The following is a 9,940-nucleotide window of genomic DNA, read 5'->3' as shown; positions in this document are numbered from 1 at the left end:
TGGGAAAGAATCTTCACTAACCCTTTATCTGACAGAGGACTAATATCAAGTATATACAAAGAACTAAAGAAGCTAAAAAGCAGCAAACCAAGTAATCCAATTAAAAAATGGGGAACAGAGCTAAACCGAGAATTCTCGACAGAGGAATATCGAATGGCAGAGAAACACTTAAAGAAATGCTCATCCTCATTAGCCATCAGGGAAATGCAAATCAAAACGACCCTGAGATATCACCTTACACCCATCAGAATGGCCAAGATGAAAAACTCAAGTGACAACACATGCTGGAGAGGTTGTGGAGAAAGGGGAACCCTCCTCCACTGCTAGTGGGAATGTAAACTGGTACAACCACTCTGGAAATCTATCTTGCGCTTTCTAAGACAATTAGGAATAGTGCTTCCTCAAGACCCAGCTACACCACTGCTAGGTATATACTCAAAGTTTGCTCAAGTACACAAAAGGGATATTTGCTCAACCATGTTTATAGTAGCTTTATTTGTAATAGCCAGAACCTGGAAACAACCCAGATGTCCATCAACAGAGGAATGGGTACAGAAATTGTGGTATTTTTACACAATGGAATACTACTCAGCAATCAAAAAGGAGGAAATCATGAAATTTGCAGGCAAATGGTGGGATCTAGAAAAGATCATCCTGAGTGAAATATCCCAGAAGGAGAAAGACAAACACGGTATATACTCACTTATATAGACCTATAAGATGTGATAAACATAATGAAATCTGTACACCTAAAAAAGATAATCAAGAGAGCGAACATAGGGTAAGATGATCAATCCTCATTTAGAAAGATAGATGGGATGTGCATTGAATGTATGACAGGAGTCTACTGAGCGCATTTGAAAGACTCTAACTAGCAGTGTTTTCAAAGCAAAGACTCATGACCAAACCTTTGGCAGAGTACAGGGAATCATAAGAAAGAAGGGGAGTTAGTCTGATGAGGAAAGGATAGGAGCTCCACAAGGACCAAATATATCTGGGCACAGGGTCTTTTCTGAGACTGACATGCAACCAAGGACCATGTATGAATGTAACCTAGAACCTCTGCTCAGATGTAGCCTGTGGTAGCTCAGTAACCAATTGGTTTTCCATAGTGAGGGGAACAAGGACTATTTCTAACAGGAACTCAATGACTGGCTCTTTGGCCTCCCCACCCCCCAAGGGAGGAGCAGTCCTGTTAGGCCACAGAGGAGAGCTTTGCAGCCAGTCCTGAAGATACCTGATAAAACAGGATCAGATGAATGGGGAGGAGGTCCCCCCTATCAGTGGACTTGGCAAGGGGCACGGTGGAGATGAGGGAGGGAGGGAGGGACTGGGAGGGAATGAGGGATCGGGACATGGCTGGGATACAGAGTTAATAAAATGTAACTGATAAGAAAAAAATAAAATTTAAAAAAAAAAGTGAATAAACTGCAGTTAATAAAAATAAAAATAATTAATTAAAAATAGTAAAAAAAAATTAAAAAAAACTAAACAAATAAAAAGATTTTACAAACTGTAAAAAAAAAAAATGACTGGGTCATGTAAAATCGTATAATTCCAAAATATTGGAAAGGTTTGATGACAGTCATCCTAAAACATGGCCTTCAACTGCAATGGTGGAAATATGAGGCTTCAGTTATAGAGCAGCAAAATAGTACTAGAGGCGTTGATAGTGCCAAGGATCAGTTACTAGGTGATGGCCCATATTCTGAAATAAGAGTACAGATTACGCTTGATGACGCCATCTTACAACAATGCTGTTCAGTAGCTTTAAATGCCTGGGACAAGGTTTAACAATGGGGATGATCTGAATCATTCACAAAAATAACTCAGAGTTTTTACAAAGATTAACTTCAGCTCTAAATATCAGATACAGCAATAGCAGAACCAAATGCTAGAGAAATTTTAATTTAATCTTTAGCTTTTGAAAGTGCTAATGCTAAATGTAAAAAAGGCTATTAGACCTTTAAGGGTCAGATCTGCACCTCTTTGTGAATGGATTAAAATTACTATGGATATTGGATCTAATGTTCACAATTCAGTTGTGGTTGGACAATTACAAAAGATGTAAAAATGCCCATTGCTGTGTCTGTGAAAAATCAGGTCATTTCCTAAAGAACTGTAGACAAACAGTTCCAAAGGATACAATTTTCTCTAATAATAATTCAGGGAGAAAGTTCCCTGTGAAAACAACATGATGAAGTATCTGTTTCCTGTCAGCCAAAAAGAAAAAAAAAAAAAAAAAAAAAAATTTTTCCTGTAAACAAAAAAAAAAAAAAAAAAAAAAAAAAAAAACTGTTCTGGAAAACAATAGGACAAACAGAGCTGCTGAAAACTTAACTAAACCACTTAACAGAGACAAAGCAGCTCCTACACATAAAACAAGAGATTCTAAGGATATAAAAAGACAGATATTTTGGAAAACTCTGTAAATGATAAGAGACCATAGTTAAAATTACAGTTAGATGGAAATGAGATTGAAGGCTTCGTGGATCCAGGAACAGATCTAACAATACTGTCACAAGATTCTGGAATCCAGTTTGACCAGCCTGCCTTCTCAGAGAACCCAGGAGCAGCAGCCCAGGGAGAGCACCACCTCCTTGGAATTGCAGTTCTTTCCCAACAAGAGCAAAAGAGACTATCACCCCTTGTCACTCATATGACAGGGAGAAGATGTAGAGACAAAAGGCTAAAATTAAAAGACAAAATGGCCTCTGTCTACCAATAGACCCTGACGGCTTGCAGCCTGACATGGTGACTTCTGATACATTCTCTGAACACCTAGAGTCTAACTCCTAATGTCCTTAGGTACCTTACCTCAGGGAAAGAGAAATTATGTTATAAAATTTCTCATAGAAGAAAAAGATGAACTACTCCTTATCTAGGAATACACTATCCCTCTAGATATGACCACGTGACCTTTTCCTTACTGCTATAAAGGGATCACATTCATTCTCAGTGGGTAATTCTCTCTCTCTCTATCTATCTATCTATCTATCTATCTATCTATCTATCTTTCTCTCTGTGTTTGTGTGTGTAGGTGTGTCTGTGTGTGTTCCTCCCTCCCTCTGAATCTGCTCTTCCCCATCTAGATACTTTATTAAAATTCATTCTTGTCTAGTGAATTGGTTTTCCCTCGTACCATAACAAATTGTTCCTAGTGCCACACCCAGAACTTCAACTAGAACTTTCCAACTGTGGTTATGTGGTATTGATTGTTCCCTTGTATTCAACCAAAGGTTCACTACCTTTTCACTTCTGAGATGTGTGTCATGAAATCAAGTGGCCTATACTTCCTCATTCAAAAAAAAAAAAAAAAAAAAAAAAAAAAACACAACTCACACAGACATGGAGTCCAAGCTCTGAATTCCTCAGGTTTGTGGGGGAATCTCCCCAGAATGAGAAGTGGGTTTGTTCCCTGGATATGTTCCCTTGCACAAAGGTGAAACCAAAGAGATTATAGTCTACAAATGGTTGAAAAAAACATGAGGCCCACAGCATTTTCCAACCTGAGATAATGTAAGAATAAAGCACAGAGAAAATAACTAAGAGACTATCCCTCAGCCTCTAAGAGCTGCGGCTAACACAGAAACACTTCAATAGTTGTGACTGGTCTGGTATAGAGGAAAAATGGTCATAATGTATTTTTGAAGATATGTTTCATGTGTCTCTAATCACAAATAGCGTAAGTACTGAGAACTACACTATCTTCAGACTTCTGAAAAAATAACCCAAGATGAAGACAACAGGGCACTATATTATTTATTGATCAGTAAAGACAGGAACTACATACATCAGAAATTGTGTTATGCAGAAGGAAGTGACATGACAGCTTTCAAATGCAGGAGAGGGAAAAAAAACATAGCACAAAACACACACACACCATCAAGGTTTGGATTCAATACGTAGAAAATATAGTTTCAGTAAAGGTAAACTTTTGCTCATGAAACAGAAAGTAAATCATTAGTTCACTGTAAATTGATTACTACAAAAATGATAAAATTCCAAATATAAAAGAAATGTAATACTGGATAGAAATTAGACAGAAAAAGTAAATGTGGAGAACAAGAAAAATCTAAAATTAAGATAAATGCAGGAAACACTGTTTCCCTCATTTTGAACTGACCCAGATAATTTTTTTTAAGTTACAGATCTATTGTGAAATTTGTTACACAAAAAAGTAACACATGACAGTTGAAAGTCATACAGAGGAGGACTCACAAATTTGCTTTATAGGCACTTATTCCATGTGAAGTAAAATAGTCCTTTGAGGAAAACTGTAATAATTTAAAACTTTATACAAATAGCATGACAAAATGATTTAGTAAACAGGTGTAACTAACTGATTCAATAATGGAGCAAAATGAAATCACAAGAAGTTTGTAGCTGATACAAAATTAGACAGTAAAAGTGCCTATATTACTCAACAGAAAGTGGCAAAAGGGTAGCAAGGTGATGAATTTTAATTTTTTCCATTTATTTATTTAATCACTTTAGAGCATCATCCCAGCCCCTTCCTTCCTCTGGTTCCCACTCTTCCATCCCCTCCCCCCCATCGCCTTCTCCTCAGAGAAGGGAAGCTCTTTGACAGTTTCATCCATGTATACCCTCTGTCTCGACTTACCCGCCCCAGCTCCCTGCACACTCCAGTGAGAACTCCTAACAAGCCACTCCTTTAGCTCACCTCACCTTCAGTGAGTTGTTGATCACCTCGGCCATGGCAGGTCCAGAAGACAGTATCTCACAGCACCCTTTCAGGTCACTCTTTCTGTCCTCTCTTCCTCTGTGTTCCCTGAATCTTGCAAGAGGTTTATAGACACCTCACTTAGGGAGGAGCATTCAGCAGTCACCAATACTCACACTTGGACCAGTTATGAGTCATGGCATGAGCTGATGATGTCCACTGCAGATATCTTTCATGTGCAAGGTTAAGAACACGAATCTACACGTACAAGCCTAAATATTTAAAAGGCAGTTTGACAGCATGTCCTTGTAACAAAACCCGAGTAGCAGGCTCCACCCAAACCCTAGGCTCTAACACCTCCCTAGCCATGGACTTTTCACCAAGTTTAAAATTCCAGAACCATAATTCCTTCACTCCCCTGGAGCAGGCTTCAAAGCTAACACAAAAGCAGTGGACTGTGCCCATAATCTTCATCTCACAGTTGCACCAGTATGCACATCTTGCCTGGAAAATAGGTATTGCTGCATTCCGTGTACCGTGACAGGTGGGATATCTGATGACTTTTTACTTACAAATGACCTGCCTATCACTTTCCAACACTATAAAAAGTAGCCAGCAGGGAAGAAATTTTTGTGTCAGTTCCAGCATGGTTTAATTTGCTACAGCCAGAATAAACTTTGTCTTTGGCAACAGTGTTTTCCTATCTGGTTATGGTGGGCAACCAAGGGCACTAGCATTGTCCTGTTTGTTTTAGGAGCCTCTGGAGCCTCACAGAGAGATAACTCATACCTGGCACTGAGATTTTCAATTATTAACCCTTCTCTTCTGGGCAAAACGCTGTCCAAACCATGCAGAATATGTGAGTTCAAAGTCTTTCTTCAATTACACTTTTTATTATATTTTTCAAAATTATTTTATTTTTAGGTAGGTCTGAGTGTCTATGTATGGTTATGAGCATGTGGGTATACGTGCACTCTGAGGCCAGAAGCATCAGACTCTTTGATGCTGACACTACAGGCAGTTTCTGAGCCACCCATGTGGGTACTAGAAACCAGACTTAGGTCCTCTACAAGAGCACTACATGCTCTTAACCACTCAGCCATCTGATTAGCTCCTGCTGAGCTCTTAAATTAGCTAACAAAGTGGGATTCAAAAAATAAAACAAAAAGACTTTTATACAACGTCAGTTTTGATTTACCAACCCCCACACCTCCTACTCACTCCTATCCCTTCTTCATCTTCCTTGATTAAACCTTTAACTCCTAGTAGTTGCCTCTTCTATTTTCCTAACACATGTGGTCTACTATGTCCTGGTCCCTTAAGACCTTTGACCTTCACATTCTCATGAGCTGTTTCTAGCTTCCTAATTTTTATAGACCCTCCAAATTGAACTAACAACTCTAAAAATGTAAAGTAAGACACAAAGTAAATTTTAATCCAATAATATTGATATAGTGAATGAGAATATAATACATTCCACTTACAAGCAGAAATTGACAAATTGTTTTAAAAACTAATACAGCACACAGACTATGGTTAAAATCTATCTCAAAATTAAAAATTTAAATAATTTTTTTTAAAAAAAGAAAAATAGGCATACCATGCCAATACTGGCTTGAAGAAAGCTGTTCATAAGAACATCAAAATAGTGTCACAAAATGGGGTGTTAGCTCATGAAGTTCTACGGCCAGACAAAGAACTACACACAATTGATGACTGCTTGGAGAAGGAGAATTATTTCCTAGAGATGAATCCCAGTATGGTTGTACAATGCAGCATGGTCAGCCCTGAAACCATAAATACATAAACAACAAAAACAGACACAGCAGGTAATATCTCTATATAGATATATATTATATATATGCATGTAAACACATACAAAGAGAGAGAAAGAAAGAAACAGAGAGAAAAAGACATACACACACCTGTAGCAATAATATTCAAAGAAAAACAGGCTATCAACTTGAGTGGGGACATGCGAAGAGTTAAATGGAGGGTAGCTGGGAGGGATTGAAGGAGAAAAGGGAAGGGGAAATGATGCAATTCTTTTTCAATTAAAAAATAATTTTAAATGGTAAGTTTATGTCTCAAAAGAAAAACTAACCAATAAGACACAATACTTCTAAATGTTTGAACCTGTGACAGAATTTCAAAATGCACAAATCAAAATTAATGCCGATGAGGATAAATAGATTGATAATGGTCACACATTTGAAAAGTTTTTCCTCAGTAATTGCTAGAACAAGTCACCAAAAATATCACTAGAATATGAGCTAGACTGAGGTGGCTCAGTAGTTAAGAACATTAACCATCCTTACAAATGACCAGGTTTGGTTCCCAATACTCACCTCAAAAGACTCACAACCACCTGTAACTGCAGATTGGGGGGCTCTGCCCACCTCCCCAGATCTCTGCAGGCACCCGAATGTGCCTAGTGCAAATAGAAACAAGATATGTATACCTATAAGCCAAAATAAACAAAACAGTACAAGATTAATGGGAAATTTAATCCCAAATTACCAAAAATGTATACGACACAGCAAAGAAGTCACAAAAACTAGATCAACTCCAAGAGCAATCTTCTCAGTCATTTATTAGAAATCAGTGAGATGATTTGAAAATCTCTATGGCAATACAAAAAACTTAAAATACTCAAAATACCTGGAAGAAAGAACAAAATTAGAAGACATGTTGTCTGATTTTAAATGGTCTAAAACTCTAGTCATTCAGGAAAAAATGATAACATGTAATCAGAAGAAGAAAAATATATAGGGCTTTGCTATAGACTTACATGGGTGTGGACACTTGGTCTTTATAATTACAAAAAGAAAGAAGGAGTTTCAAACAAATTACCATAGAATAACTGGACATTTATGGCAAAAATAATTAAATAAAAGATTGATGACCTACCCTAAATGTTATAAGTATTAATTCAAATGTATGAGAAAACAAATATAAAGCTCCAACATTAAAAATTACAGAAACAAAAGACTATTTATATTCCCTAAGAATTTTGACTTTGACAAATAACTCTGATATCTTAGACACAAAAATTGCCTGAGTCCATTTAGGAAGCTGGAGAAAAAAAGAAAAAAGAAAAATACACAGACTATGCAGCTTCTGAACAAGAAAAAAAATCGTTTCTTTTATTTTTGAGATTATAATACAATTGCATTCCTTTTCTGGACACATTTTGTGACAAAGGGTCACAATGAACAGCAGAGGAAGAAGAGGGTGTAATATGTCTGTCAGTCCTGGGAAAATCGAGGAAGGAAGGAAATCAGGATCTCACAAAAGGGAGGGGTACTGAGCATGGTGGGAGGCAGAGAGCATTTCTCTATGCCCAGCTGAACTGTCCAACTACCCACACCCGGCACAGAGAATAAGCTGGCGCCAGGGCTTAGGCAGTCCTGGCAATTGATGGGACGGAGTTGTGAGGGAACAGGAGGATGACAGACGCTTAAGGGTCCTTCCTGGAACAGGCCAAGATGGATCAGGCTTCTAAAATTTGTCACAGGAAGATGTATCCTTGCAAGATTTCATTTCCATTGCCCTATTTTTCAAGATCAATGTTTTATTCAAGGGCATGTGAGAACTTTTCTGAAACCCCTACAGAACCCCTGCCATTTGGAAAAGAAGTAGGACAAGAGGCAAAACATAACGTGTTTGTCAAATCAGTGAGTCAGTAAATGAGAACTCTGGCTCCCAGGTGAAAGGTTCATCCTCCTCACTTAGATGACCTAGATGGCCTTTCTGGCCATCATCCTTCAGGCACTAATTTGTGCACAGACAGACTCCAATCCCAAAATCACCAAGTGGAGTTTTAGGGTCCAAATATTGTCTACCTGAGTATGTCCACCTAGAAGTACCCTGGAAACCACCCAGGGAGCACCCAAAAGGCATAACCCACATCATCCAGGAAGTTGGCAGGCCAGGATCTAAGGTGAACAAGAAAGAATTCGTGGAGGCTGTAACCACTGTAGAAACCCCACCCATGGTGTTTGTGGGCATTGTGGGATACGTAGAAACCCCACAAGGACTCCAGACCTTCAAGATTGTATTTGCTGAGCACATCAGTGATGAGTGTAAACGTCATTTCTTTAAGAACTGTCAGAAATCTAAGAAGAAGGTTTTTACCAAATACTGTAATAAATGGCAGGATGACATGGGCAAGAAACAGCTGGAAAAGGACTTCAACAGCATGAAGTACTGTCAAGTCGTCCGCATAATTGCCCACACTCACATGCATCTGCTTCCTCTGTGCCAGAAGAAGGCACACTTGACGGAGATCCAAGTGAACAGGGGTACTGTGGCTGAGAAGCTAGACTGGGCCTGAGAGAGGCTGGAGCAGCAGATTCCTGTGAACCCAGGTGTTTGGACAGGATAAGATGATTGATGTCATCGGGGTGACAAAAGGCAAAGGGTACAAAGGGGTGACTGGTCATTAGCACACAAATAAACTGTCTCTCAAGGCCCACAGAGGACTGCGTAAAGTTGCCTGTATTGGAGCCTGGCACCCTGCCCCTGTAGTTTTCTCTGTGGCTTGAGCTGGGCAAAAAGGCTACCATCATCAAATAGAGATTAACAAGAAGATTTACAAGACTGGTCAAGGCTATCTCATCAAGGATGGTAAGCTGATTAAGAACAATGCATCTACTGACTATGAGCTGTCTGACAAGAGCATCAACCCACTGGGTGGCACTGTCCATTACAGTGAGGTGACTAATGACTTCGTCATATACAAAGGCTGCATGGTGGGAACCATGAAATGAGTGCTTACTCTTCACAGGTCCTTGCTGGTGCAGACCAAACAGCGAGCTCTGGAGAAGAATGATCTGACATTTATTGATAACCACCTCCAAGTTTGGCCATGGCCTTTTCCAGACCATGGAGGAGAAGAAAGCATTCATGGGACCACTCAAGAAAGACCGCATTAAAGAGGTCAAAGTGTCACTATTCGCAGATGATATGATAGTATATATGAGCGATCCCAAAAATTCAACCAGAGAACTCCTCCAGCTGATAAACACCTTCAGCAAAGTGGCAGGATACAAAATCAACTCAAAAAAATCAGAAGCCCTCCTGTATACCAAAGACAAAAGGGCCGAGAAAGAAATTAGGGAAACAACACCCTTCACAATAGCCACTAATAACATAAAGTACGTTGGGGTGACACTAACCAAGCAAGTGAAAGACCTGTTTGAGAAAAACTTCAAGTCTCTGAAGAAAGAAATTGAAGAAGATCTCAGAAGATGG

The 9,940-nt window shown here is 39.0% G+C and overlaps 1 pseudogene; it reads left to right on the top strand.

Moving 5' to 3' along the window:
• Positions 1-5,051: 5,051 nt before the first annotated feature.
• LOC129685593 (60S ribosomal protein L3-like) lies at positions 5,052-9,631 on the top strand (annotated as a pseudogene).
• The last annotated feature ends 309 nt before the right edge of the window (positions 9,632-9,940 follow it).

Source organism: Psammomys obesus, unplaced genomic scaffold, assembly GCF_907164565.1.
Source record: "Psammomys obesus unplaced genomic scaffold, mPsaObe1.curated_primary_1811, whole genome shotgun sequence".
Classification (NCBI taxonomy): Eukaryota; Metazoa; Chordata; class Mammalia; order Rodentia; family Muridae; genus Psammomys; species Psammomys obesus.
Note: the sequence above shows the minus strand (reverse complement) of the source record. Positions and strands in the feature narration are given on the sequence as shown.